Here is a 14598-nt window from a genome sequence, read left to right as displayed (position 1 = left end):
TTTTGAACAAAACTTTCACAGTGAAATAAAAAAAAAGTGAGGTCTCCAGCGATTGTTTTCGATTTTGTCCCGGGGTGGACCAGGTCCTAGGGGCTTTGTAATGTTAATAAAAAGGAGGGCCATACTCATAGGACTCTTAAAAGCCCGGGGGACCACCACCTCCCTGGGTCTACATTTTTTAAATATACTGGGGGCCAAGCAGACCCCCGCCCCCCCCACCGGGACCACCACATACACACACCCCTTTCCCCCCAGAGCTACACAGTATTTTTTGAGGGGGGGGTTGGAGGGCGCGTAGGCTGCCAGGGCCCAGGGAACCATCACCTTCCCGAGGCTACATTTTTTTCACAACCCCAGGTCTTGGAGACTGCCCCAGTTTTACAGTATAAATGTTGTTGGGGGGGGGGGGAGCAGCGCGGACCCTCCTGAGGACCACCACCTCCCTGGGGCTACAATGAAATTTAACTAGAGAGTCCACACAGACCCCCAGTCCCAGGGACCACCACCTCCCCAGGGACATTGAATTGTTTTAAAACAGAGGGCAGCTGCAGGGCTGTCAAACAGCTCTCGCTTCATGTGACTAGAGGTTTCCTCGGTTTCTATGCCCATGAAGATGCAGGAAGGGAAACAGAGGAAACAGGAGCTTGTTTAGCAGCTCCCTCTCTGTGACAGCAATGCCAGCTCCCATAGGAAGTGGGGAGCCGGCTGGGACTGCAGGGGCCTTCAGGCTCCCCCCCACGGTCCCCGACATTGTCCCTGGGAAATGAGGTCCCTGGGGCTCAAATCAGCCTAGGGAGGGGGGCCCGTATGCTGTCCCTCTTCCCCCCAAAAAATATAAATATTTAGGCTGTGCCTTGGTGGATGGGGGTTCTGTGGCCGAAATCAGCCTGGGGAGGGGTGCCATGTGGCCCCCTTCCCAAAACAACAATTATTTAGCCTGGGTCCCAGGGATGGGGTTCCTGGGGCAGAGATTGGCACAGACCTGGTTGGGTGGTTATAGAAGTTGACTGCAGGCAGGCCTTGCAGCCAACCCCCATTGCGCATGGCCAAAGGGGGTTTGCAGCGCGCGGTTGGGTAGTAATAGGGATTACATTATTATAGGGATTGCGTTGTTATAGGGGATGGCCACAGGCCAGACCTTGCGGTCAAGCCTTGCTGTGCATGGCCAAAGTCATTTACAGAGCTGTTTGGGTTGTTATAGGTGTTGGCCGCAGGCCAGGCCCTGTGACCAACTGCCACAGCGCATGGCCGAAGGCATTGTGCAGCAGTGGTTAGATTAACGAATAGTAATGGAAATTACTTTACATTAAAAAAAAAACATAGAACTTTGCTGAAAAAAACAAAATTACAGAGATGGTATAGTTAGGCTCACATTTTAAATGTTCAAAACGACAGAAATTCACCTTTTATAGTTAGAGTTCTCTCAAGGAAATTTAACTTATGCCCTAAGGTAAATATAACCCACATCCTTGACATGCACTGATAATTACCCCACAAATCACTGCACTAATGGCACCTTTGATAACATCATTGATAATATCAATGTAATATTTGCAGTAAAATTCTTGATGAAAAAACTGTGAATGGCAAGGGTGTGAGTTCTAGTTACCTTAGGGCACAAGGTGTAGTTACTTGAGATAACTCTAATTATAACAGGTACATTTCTATGATTCTGTATGTTTAAACATCCCTGTAACATTTGCTTTTTTTCAGTGAGAAAAACTAAATAAATAAATAAATAAATATATATATATATATATACACACACACACACACACACACACACACACACACACACACACACACACACACACACCCTGCTCCCAAAAACATATAGGCTCAGGTCAACATCTATTGCATGACTTTTATGGATATTCAGGGATTGGCACCTTTTTGGTGAGAATTCTAAAATATACTTCTTTAAAGCTGTTAGGATCCTGTATATCAATTTTCTTTAGGTGCTCAGAGTTAAGTAGAAATGTATGGGAGGCCCAAGTTTTTCAGTTATGGCACCCACTCTATGGAACTGTCTTCCAGGTCACCTGCGGTTACAAAGCAATTTCAAAACTTCAGGGAAAAATCTAAAAATCTGGCAATTTAGACATGCTTATTCTTGTTAGATTTACTTACGGCTTCTCTTTCTCTTAGTCTTTATGTGACCAAGAACATTCATGAACGTGCAGTTTAGCAAGTCTGCTTAAAGAAAGAAAACAAATGAAGGTAATTAGTCAATATAGGGAATTAGAATGAGGCTCAATAAAAAGCAGTCGTGTAACTCAGACAAATTATTTTAAGTGTGAAGCATGAGGCTGGTGTAGGTCCTATCAGAAACTGGGTAGGCGGTTGAGGGGGGTGTTAGCCCTTCTGAATTAACTCCCACAATCCTTGTCAGGGTGAATCATAACCAGTAACTAAATTATCCTGTGCGTGACCTTCTGGTAGCACAGAAGCAGTCACAGCAGTCAAGCTTAACTCAGGAGCAATCTGTAAAGTACCTATGCAGCACCTAAACAGTAATCCAGTGAATACACAGCTCAACAAAAATCCAACACCAATTTAGAAACAAAGTGAATTTAAAAAAAATGATTTGACACCAAAACAACAAGAATCCAATCACTAGGACCAGAGATATGCTATATTAAATATTTAAAGTATAGCCCCTAAAAACATTACTCACGGCTATCTACTTATGCGAGACCGGATGAAAGTCACAAGTTCAGGCCAACTGGTATACCGAGTCGGCCAGATACAGGGACCACATTAGTCCCACTGAAAAAGTTAACTTCTAAAGTCTAGCCCAAAGAGGTCTGTCCGCTGTGGAGGAGACTGCGAGGAGCAGGTAGAGCTTTATGAATGGTTGCTGCTGTAGTGCAAAGAACAGGCTGGGGTTCACAGATGCTCGTCTCTGTAGCATGGATATCCTGTATGCTGTTGCGGATAATTGTTGCTGGAGATTCACGTTGGCAGTCATGGCATGTAGTAGATACAGAAGCGTGCTACCAGAAGTCAAAGTAGCTTGAAGAGTCGGGTTCACCGTAGCTTTGTGTTATTGGTCAGAGCGAGCAGCAAGATCATGGCGTAAATGGGCCTGTTCCCAGTCACAAAGTGGCCAAACTTTCAGGTTTCTCTTTTCCATTTAGGAGGAGACCAACTGATGCCACACCAGGGGTCCAGGATCTGAGGGGTACTTCTTGGGGAATCAGCAACTCACTTCAGGAGATGCCCGCAGGGCTCAGGCAGGTGCAGTACAAGAGGTAAGCTCAAGCTCATCAGTTGTAGGGAGGCCTCTGGAGCTTGTTGTGCCCCTGCAGCTCAGAACAGGAGGTCAGGCAGCTCACCCTCGGAGTCACCTCAGCCAGGGATGAAGGGTGCAGGTCCAGTCTTTCTTTTCAGACAGCAGAGCAATCCTCAAGCAGCAAGGCAGTCCTCCTTCTATAGTATCATTAGGTCCAGGAATCTACTGAAGAGTGGGTCTGATGGTTCCCTTTTTATACCTGGTGCCCACTTTGAAGTAGGATAATCTTCTTCAATTTTCCCCCTTCAGGTGTGTCTGGAATTGCCTGTTTCCCCACCTTGGTAACCACCTGTCTGGAGGCACAATAGGCTGGTGTGAAGTCCTTTGTGTGCACGATGGGCCTGTGCCTTTGAAGTGCAAGTATGGTAGGTAACAGCTCCCCCCTATTTAAGCCAGGATCACCCATCCTGCCAATACTCAGACCTTCTATTGTGATACTGTCTGGTAGGAATACACAAAGGTTAACTACACCTAGTCATGTGACCCAGGAATAGGCTGCAGGAGCCAAATGGTTAGGATAAGACAATGCCAACTATCTAAAAGTGAAATTTTTGCAGAAATGTGACAAATCCAATTTTATCTTTAAAGATATTTTTAAAATACAATTCCTTAGATACCAAACATGACATTCCCAGCTGCTCCAACACAAAAGTTATCAGAAGGATATGTAAAGCTAATAAGTATATGTCTAACTTTTTCAATACAATGCCTCCTTCCTTATGGGCCTACCATAGAAGTGACACATATAAAATCTGTAAGTGTAGGTCTTACAAAAGGTTTGTCAGGTTAAAATGACAGTTTAAAACTGCACCCACAGGATGCAGTGGAAGGCCTGGGATATGTTTTCAAGGGCTATTGAAGTGGGGGGGGGGAGGGAGAGCTGCAGACCCACAAATAGCATTTAATTTACAGTCCATGGGTACCTGTAGTATCGCTTTACTAGGAACTTACAAGTAAACTACATGTGCAAGTTGGGTGTAAGCCAATTTCACCATGTTCAACGGCGAGAGCACAAGCACTTTAAGACGGATTAGCAGTAGTAAAGTGTGCAGAATCCTAAAGCCAACAAAAACAGTTTCAGAAAATAGGAGGGGGTGAAGGCAAAAAGTTTGAGGGTGACCTGCTGAGAGGGCCAAGTTCTACAGGTCTGCTCTGAAAAAGTCTGAGAAAAAAAATGCAACTCATCTTCATATTTATGATTTTTTGCAATACACTCACAGTGAAAATAACATAACATGAGGTGAGTGAAAAGTATCAGTTTGACAAATCACAACACAAGATTAATAAATCATCATCTAACACCATTCTAAAACCACCACCCTAAATGACTATTCAATGAGCACCATTTGACTGAATGTCATTGGATGTGACTTTACAAATCTAATTACATACAAACAATGACAGACTCGTGATATGACTCGGTCCTCTGTAATCAAGCCTGGAAAGACATTGAATAGTTACAGTTGCAAGACAGCTTCCTTCGCGACTTACCGGAAACAGCGGGGGAAAATATAGCTTTTCAATGTGCAGCATTGGTGTTTTTAACACAAATCATTTATGTTACTAAGCAAACAATGAATTAAAAGTAAAATATTTCCAACCACTTCCCCTTTTCTAGTGATAAAGCTACATCATCATTTACAGTCTACAATACAGTTATCATTTACGTTCTTCCAAAGTCTTGACATCACCATAGGTATTTGTTTTAATGTTCTCCAGCTCAATTTCTTCTTGCCTTCTCTTCTTTGCAGTGATTGCTAACAAATGTTTTCTTTCATGATTTACACCCTTACTGTAAATTGCTTCCAGAAATTTAAACAAAAGAATGAGAATGATAAGACGGAAGAAAATAACTGATGGTGGCATAAGGTTCTTCCTAAGCACACTGTCACCAATGTGATCAAACTACTCACCCACCATTGCAAAAACTTTTAAAATCTCACTAAACCAGAGTCCAACTAATTCCCACAACCCCTGTTCTTCAAGAAACTTTGCCACATTTGAAATATTAGTAATGTTACCAATGTATTAATAAGCTTATCGCTTCCTGTGATAAAGATACAACACTGTTCAACACACAAAAGATGTAAAATATCTAAAGCAAGGCAATTTTGCTACACCATTGCAAACAATGTCATTAGCTCTTTGTTAATTTGTGTTAATGCTCCTGCAGCGTTATAAGCCAACCAATGCAGTAGGGTAGACAGTGTTCCAATTTTCACATCTATTTTGAATAAAAACATAACCTATGCATCACAAATGTCCAAAACGAAGTTTTCTCTCTTTATATTAGTGTCATCATTCTCATTCATGAGATACACTTGAAGAAAGGCTAACTAAAGACTGCAGCTTCCCACTCAATTATGCAGAAGGTTAAAATGATCAGTAACAAAACAAACATAGTAAATGTTGCTTATAATATGTTCTTCTCTAACCAGAAATTTATCATCAAGCATATACTTTTCATCATTCACTCTTTCCAACCATTGCTACTAGCTCATTACTCTTGCATTGTTCTCTTACCATGCATATCACTCCCTTTCTTTCTTCCTCCATTCTTAATCTAGGGTGCAACTTGTAACAATAATGTTTCTTCAGACTCTTTTTGTAACTGAATCACTCTCTCTTCATCTGAATTTATGGCAACTACCACCATTCTCTCATTATACTCTATAACAAATCCATGCTCTGTAACATTCAGTCTACAGACAAATGTTATGGTTGTCTTCTTAGAAGCTGGATTAGACTGTGTTCTTTGTCTCAAATGATCAGAAACATTTCAGGTTTTCTGTTGTAGGTAGTTCTCCCAAAGAAACAGTGAGGGCTGTGTGATAAGACACTAAAAACTCTAGATCATAATAAGCACTGTCAAAAACATTACATGATAATGAATAAGTTAATGGAAGCGTATTCATTATTATGTAATGTTTAGGTGGCTCCCTCTGACAACTTCCTCTGAGGCTCCCTATGAACAGGGTCATCGCAAAGTATTAGTGCATATTTTGCTGCATGCAGTCAGACTGAAAGATGAAAACATGGCTGGGTTTAAATCCAAGATGGAGTCTAGGCTCAGTTTGGCCAATACCCGGAAAATGTAGTTTTGCAATGTGCAGTCTTATTTTTGTTCATTCAAATAACTCATATTAATAAGGAAACATTATCTATTACCAAAATATTTCCAACATAAACTCAATGATGAATCCGGTGATACCCGTTTTGACAAAACATGCAAACGAAGCAATCAGCAATCGTGCGTAATCCACTTTGTTTGGCAAACATAGGCATGGAATTTCCTAGAACCACATTTTCTTACAACCACAGAGCAACTGCCTAAAAAAACTCCTAACATACTTTCATGAAACTTCTGTTGCTTTATCAAATGTGGATTCATGTTTTAGAAGCCTTAGTGCAGGGACCTAGGGACGCCAGTATGGAATGGTTTTTACTTCAGCTCCGTGATGTGTGATGATATTGGGGTGAAATTTTTAAAATACAGATCGAAGAGGAGGAAAAGGCTTAAGCGTGAAAGAGAATTCCCACAGTGTACTGAATTGAAATGCTAGGGATGAAGTGTAGGGTGAAAGTACTCCATTGAGCACATGATCACAAATTGAAAGGATCAGTGGACACACGTGCCTTTCAATGGTACGTCTGTCTAAAGTGGTGTAAGCACAAAGGAAGGTAGCGTTAAGGTGCCCCACCGCATGTTGCAACAATGCTTCGCAATAGAGCATCTTAGAAAGGAGGTCCCACAGGAGTGCAATATAAAATAAAATACTGAAGCACAGCTGCAATCTTTCTCAACTAGTAGAAGCATTTATATCATTTAATCATTCCAAATGTAACCAGTGGTGTCCTTGTGAAATAGGTGTGCTAGTGCGGTGGTATATAACCATAACTGGCAGTGAGAAGTTCTAGAGAATATCACACGAAGATAGCAGGATTTCAGAAATTTAGCAGCAAGCATTTTGTCTCTTTGGGTGCAATTTCAAAACCACTATAATCTGGTGTGTCGGTCGTGAACCAACAGATAAAATAGATTTGCTCATTTCTAGTGCAGCCTCACAGACGTAGTAACCTTCACTCTGACAAAAGCTGCCAACAAAGGACAACACAGTGCCACCTGTGAAATCAGAACGGTGCAGATGACCCTCTGAAAAAAAGAACTGGGTCTTTTTGGCAGCAAGATAAGCGACAGCAGCATAAAATCTTTGAATGAGAGTGCAGGCATGGCAACCTCTTGTAAGAATAAGAGAAGGAGCCAACGGGGGCCAATGGAGTGCCTGGTAAAGTACCAGAGCAAACCAAGGCTCCCCTGCCTCCTTGCTGAAAATGACAGCAGGGAAACATGGGCATCTAAAATTTGGATGAACCAGAAAACTACTCACCTGAGGAGTGGATAGGAGAAAGAGCTGCATAGAGCAGCTTACTAAAATTGCCTCAGTGCCAGGAAAAAAGCTGGAGAGGCAAGGCACCCCTGATTCTAGAGAGAAGATTGATTGACACATGATTAGTCGGGTGCCTCAAGAGGAGCCACAGCAGAGAAGAACCAACTATGTGTTTATAAAAATCATTGATAAAGCCAACAGGTCTTGCCTATATAATATCTAGTGGCTTTTTCATTTTTAAGCCATTTTCCAGTTTAGAAGAAGCAACAAGTGAGAAGAGACCCAGAGCAGCACTGATCAACTCTGATTAGTAGAGGGCAACAAAGGGGCACAGGTGAGAAGAGATGCAGAGTTTTTAAGGTGCCTTGAGACGAGCAAGAGTAGAACATGGCCATTCAAGGGCTAATAAAGGAGCCAGATTAGACAAGGCCACTTGGGTTGCACTTACTACATCTGGTGTAGAATAGGAGCTGGAGCAGTGGCTGCCAACTCTATTTTAGAAGACAGAACAGAGCAGGGAGAGGAGCCAGTGCATTCCAGGTTGGCAGGTGAGTTATGTTACAGAACAGGTAACAGGACAGATGATTGTCTTCCATGTAAATGGAGACAGAGCAGCACCAGCCACACACACTTTGTACATAAGCAAGAATGTAGTTCCACAGCAAATGCCATTAAACCGAAAAGCAAGAAGTAACTGCTAAAAAGAAGGTCATGAGACAGGCAAGGAGGGGGATGTGTCCTAATGTTACCACTGGGATGGGATTTGCCACTAAGTCTTCAATTTCTGAAATTAGTCTGTTTAGTTTTCAATGTAAGATTAAAGTGTAACTAAACAATTATGTAGGTTTGCCATGAACTCAGCGGCATGGATGGGTGGAATGTCAGACAGTACAGGTAACTAAACTGTAGAGAGAAGATAAACTAAGGATAGGGAATGAGATTACATGCCATCAACTTCACTAAAAGAGTGGCAGCCTTGTGAACTTGAAATAGGAATAATTACACTGGAAAACCTAGAAACTAACTCTGTGCTGTGGAAAAGTGATAAAACATACTTTCAGAAGCTTGAGCTGAAAAAACATGACTCAATGCTCGTTACTACTTGTTTTAGAAAAAGATCAGCCATTGAATAAAATAGTAAGATCATAGAATGTTCAAACTGTTGCGGTGCAAAACACTGCAAGGTAGGATTCCATATCTGTGTATATTCCTGCTTTAAGTATTTCAGCTTCATTGTGATTTAATTGATCTGTGAGCTATTTCTGATGCCTGAACTTCACTCAATGGCAGAATCTCTCTGCAGAGACACCTATTCCCATTCATTTTGAAGAGGGCCATGGTGCCTGTCTGCATACATAAAGAAAAAAACAAAGAAGAAGTGAACAAATGTAGCAAAAGGCTGTATATGTATTATAGAAGAGCAGCAGAAAGCCATGACCCTACAAGGTACTCCACATAGATGGGACTTGTGGACAGCTCCACCTGGAACATATGTAAAAATGATAAACAATCTACGAAAATAATTTATATTTAAAAAAATAAAAATAGCACAAAGGCAATTGATATTGGGGGACAGACAGTGAAAAGTATTTTGTACGTATTTTTTTAGCACTATAGAAGATAAGAAAATGGACAGATTAGATGGAGCTATTTTCTTCCGTTTCCCTTCATTTAAACTTCGGAGTAAAACACAAAGAGCAGAGGTAGAGTAGTGGTAACAGGCTTAAAAACATAAACGGTGCAGTTATTCTTTGACTAAATCACAAAAGTACTGAACGTTAGGTAAGTGGGGGTACTTTAAAGAAAGAATAAAGGATGTATGGATAATCCTATTTTAAAGGACGAAAAACTCTTGGGCATGGGTGGCATGCTTCATCACTGGGTCCGCCTTGCACCTGTAGTGCTTTTGTGAGATACTGCCTCAAGGAGGGGAGCTCATAAGCTATTTTCCTGAGACGTCAGGCATAATCTCATTGGATTGTAGGAGAGGATTAAATATAGGGGTAGAATTAGCGTGGCTAAAACTACCTATTGGTGGAAATAAGAAAATGTAGTCATGACCCCAATGGTAGTTTTAAAATGGATAAAGGCAGTTAATTTGACCTACATAGAGGCCAACATATTTCTGCCTATCCAACTCCCTCTAATTATGTGTAAAGGCATTCATCAGGACTGTATATGCTCTCTCTGCTTACAGGACGTAAATAAGGACAAAAAGTACAACCAGGGGGCAAAAGAAGCTTAAAGTAAGTCCCTGGGCAGTATCAGCTAATATCTGATACAATAGTCTCCCAATTCTGTAGTCAGGCTAGAGAAGTGGTTCCTAACCTTTTGTGGACGCCCATTTTATCATTACTGGAACCCGGGGACACCCAGTGAATCATTACTGGAATCCGGGAACTCAGGCCTAAACATTGTTGAAGATTTGAACTGTAAAACAATACACAGAAAATACAGAATCAAGCATTCCATGAAACACATACACAAATGCTAAGTTTATTTTATTTGTACACACATAAAATGAAAAGAAAATAATTTTAATTGGAAGGTGGGAGCTTTTCTAAATTCAAATGAAGCCATGCATCATCCATACTATATTCTGTTTAATGCACCTGCACTAATTTAATTTTTAGTCTCCAGTTTCACATTCCTGGACATATAGAGTATGTTTTGAAATGTTCAATTATATATTTAGCCCTTGTATTCATATAGACATTATTAATCAGTTAATATTTAATTTTCTAAGCAGCCACGGACCCATTGAGGAGGCTTCGCGGACCCCTAGAGGTTGGGAACAATTGGGCTAAAGCAAGGTTCTCTGCAATCCCTGTGTACCTGCAGAACGTGCAGTACTGCCTTGCAAACAGACGAGACATTGACTAAACCCACTTTTGAACACTGGTTGTCCTTTTTTTTTTTACACTGTATTTGTTTGGGTCGTTTAAGCAGAGAAAGGGGCTCTACGGTCCAGATGAATGCCTTCACAAGCAAGCTGCCCTTTCTGTACGTTCTCCTCTTGAGCTCTTCAGTTGGAGTCATGACTAAAGCTTCCTGTTTCCATCAACTGGTAGTTTAAGCCACACTAATTCCCAACCTGAATTTCATACTCTCCTGCAATCCAAAACTCACAGCTGTGTGTCACCCATGGCCCGTAACTAGCCTGCCTCAGAACACCTCTAGAGTTCCCCTCCTTGTGGGAAGAAGCTCCCACCAGCGCTCACCATGCAGGTGCAAAGAAAGTCCCAATAATGAAGCATGCCACCCAAGTGTCGGTGGAAGCTTTTCATCCCTTAAGATAGGGTTACCCATACATCCTTTAAACTTTCATTGAGGTACCCCCACTTACCTAACGTTCAGTAAGAGTACTATGATTTAGTTATGGTCAGGAAAATATACTCATTTGCTTTATTTCTCTCCACGTTCTCTCCCTTTGTGCATCAACATTTACTCTTTGGCCAGCAGTAGGATATTTGAGTGGACAATTCAACAATTTGAATTCATCTTTTTATAATACCAAATTCTCTCACAGTGGAAGGCCACAAGGTGGCATTTAGTTTTTACACATCGTTAACAGTGTAATTCAATGCTAGAAGAGACAGGGTTCCAATGAAGATTCCATTAAAACACTCTGTGCAAAATCACAATGTACACAGAACTGAGAAATCCAAGCAGAGAAAAGCAGGGCTCAGCAAGAAAATTACTTAACACTTTGAAAGATAAAAAAATCAGACACAAAGAACAAGACTGGTGAAAAGTTCAGAAAAAGAAACTGGCAATGCTAGAAAATGCTGCACTCTAAGGGTGCCATGTATGTTAGCAGAAAAAGGAAAAAGGAAAAAATGACAATTACAAAAGCAAGTAAAAGAAAACAGAAATTACAGTTTGACCCATCAGCCTCTGCACTGAAGTGCAGGCAGGTGAGTATATGTGCACAAGAAAAATGCCATCGTGGACACTAAATAGTGCCAACAGCTGAAGTGGACTGACTTTTCCCAAGGCGCTCTAATCTGTGGTGGATGGAAGCAAAATGCGAATGATACTTGAACAGACCAACAGATGAAGGGGGGGGGGGGGAGTAACTGAAAGCCTCTACATATTATTTACACACATATTTTTGATTACATGAGGTTGGTGAGACATCAAAAGCCCCCTATAAATCAGCATAAAGATGAGCTGAACGCTCTGATAATAGTAAGGCTCTTGGACAACCGACAAATCAGAATACCTAAAAAAAAACAAAAAAAAACCACATAAATAAATGAAATCCATAACCACACCTAAAGTAAATCATAGTCACACCAAGAGTGGATCAGTGCTCAACAGGAGTGTTGCAACTGGAATAAGTGAAATACACTGGGAGAAAAGAACAGCTCAGGGGCATCACAGGACACCCTAAAAAGGCATTAAGGACATCTGCAGTTTCACACAAAGAAGGGTAAAGCTGGATCACATATCAACATACCAATGAAGACCAAAAAAATCTAACACCAGAGAAGAGCAGATTTCCAAAGCATCTCCTGGCCTTGAAAAATCTACTAGCCCACTCGCTATAAACATGATTGGAGAAACATTCCTGCCCACACCCTGATGACAATGCAGTTAATGAACTAAGAGGCAAGTCAGCAGTCACTTGTATTCTATATGCGGCTAGATTTGTGTGTGTGTGTGTATATATATATATATATATATGGAAAATGCCACTTACGTACATCTGTTCGTGGCATGAGACGCTGCAGATTCACATGCTGTGCACACCCCGCCATCTAGTGTTGGGCTCGGAGTGTTACAAGTTGTTTTTCTTCGAAGAAGTCTTTTCGAGTCACGAGATCGAGGGACTCCTCCCCTTTCGGCTCCATTGCGCATGGGCGTCGACTCCATCTTAGATTGTTTTCCCCGCAGAGGGTGAGGTAGGAGTTGTGTATATAGTAATAGTGCCCATGCAATGGAGTAAGTATGTATGTACATAATGTGACAAAATGATATATTTACAAATTTACAAATGTACAAGTTTAATTTTTGTCAACTTAAAACGGCTACAGGCTCCCGGGGAAGTGGGAGGGCGCATGTGAATCTGCAGCGTCTCATGCCAAGAACAGATGTACACTGGGTAAGTGACATTTTCCATTCGATGGCATGTGTAGCTGCAGATACACATGCTGTGCATAGACTAGTAAGCAGTTATCTCCCCAAAAGCGGTGGTTTAACCTGTAGGAGTTGAAGTTGTTTGAAATTATGTCCTTAATACTGCTTGTCCTACTGTGGCTTGCTGTGTGGTTAACACATCCACGCAGTAATGCTTGGTAAATGTATGAGGCGTAGACCATGTGGCTGCCTTACAGATTTCAGTCATTGGTATGGTTTCCTAGAAAGGCCATGGTGGCACCCTTCTTTCTAGTGGAGTGTGCCTTTGGTGTAATAGGCAGTTCTCCTTTTGTTTTTATATAACAGGTTTGAATACATTTAACTATCCATCTTGCAATGCCTTGTTTGGATATTGGATTCCCTGTATGAGGTTTTTGGAAAGCAACAAACAATTGTTTTGTTTTGCGAATTTGCTTGGTTCAATCAATGTAGTACATTAGTGCCCTTTTGATGTCTAATGTATGTAATGCTCTCTCAGCTACAGAATCTGGTTCTGGGAAGAACACTGGGAGTTCCACTGTTTGATTTAAGTGGAACGGTGATATGACTTTAGGTAAGAATTTAGGATTTGTGCGTATAACTACTTTATGTTTGTGTATCTGTATAAAGGGTTCTTGTATGGTAAAGGCTTGTATTTCACTTACTCTTCTGAGAGATGTGATAGCTATTAGAAAGGCTACTTTCCATGTTAAGTAGCGTATCTCACATGAGTGCATGGGTTCAAATGGTGGACCCATGAGTCGTGTTAATACGATGTTGAGGTTCCACGAAGGAACTGGTGGTGTTCTTGGTGGGATAATCCTTTTCAGACCCACCATAAAGGCTTTTATGACTGGGATTCTGAATAATGAAGTAGAATGCGTAATTTGCAGATAAGCCGAAATTGCTGTGAGATGTATTTTAATGGATGAAAAAGCTAACTTGGACTTTTGTAAGTGTAGTAGGTAGCTTACGATGTTTTTTGCAGTGGTTGGATTTGATTATTAGGGCAGTAATAAACAAACCTTTTCCACTTATTTGCGTAGCAATGTCTTGTGGTTGGTTTCCTAGCCTGTTTTATGACCTCCATGCATTCTTGTGCAAGGTCTAGATGTCCGAATTCTAAGATTTCAGGAGCCAAATCGCTAGATTTAGTGATGCTGGATTCGTTTGTCTGATCTGTTGTTTGTATTGAGTTAACAGATCTGGTCTGTTTGGCAGTTTGATATGAGGCACTACTGACAGGTCTAGTAGTGTTGTGTACCAAGGTTGTCGTGCCCAAGTTGGTGCTATCAGTATTAGTTTGAGTTTGTTTTGACTCAATTTGTTTACTAGATACGGAAGGAGTGGGAGAGGGGGGAAAAGCATACGCAAATATCCCTGACCAACTCATCCACAACGCATTGCCTTGAGAGTGAGGCTGTGGGTACCTGGATGCGAAGTTTCGGCATTTTGCGTTTTCTTTTGTTGCGAATAGGTCTATTTGCGGTGTTCCCTATCTTTGGAAGTAAGTTTGTAGTATCTGGGGATGAATTTCCCATTTGTGGATCTGTTGGTGATCCCGAGAGAGATTGTCGGCTAACTGGTTTTGAATTCCTGGTATGAATTGCGCTATTAGGCGAATGTGGTTGTGAATCGCCCAATGCCATATCTTTTGAGCTAAGAGACACAATTGTGTCGAGTGTGTCCCTCCCTGTTTGTTCAGATAATACATTGTTGTCATGTTGTCTGTTTTGACAAGAATGTGTTTGTGGGTTATTAGTGGTTGAAATGCTTTCAATGCTAGAAATACTG

The sequence above is a fragment of the Pleurodeles waltl genome, chromosome 3_1, assembly GCF_031143425.1.
Source record: "Pleurodeles waltl isolate 20211129_DDA chromosome 3_1, aPleWal1.hap1.20221129, whole genome shotgun sequence".
NCBI lineage: Eukaryota > Metazoa > Chordata > Amphibia > Caudata > Salamandridae > Pleurodeles > Pleurodeles waltl.
Note: the sequence above shows the minus strand (reverse complement) of the source record.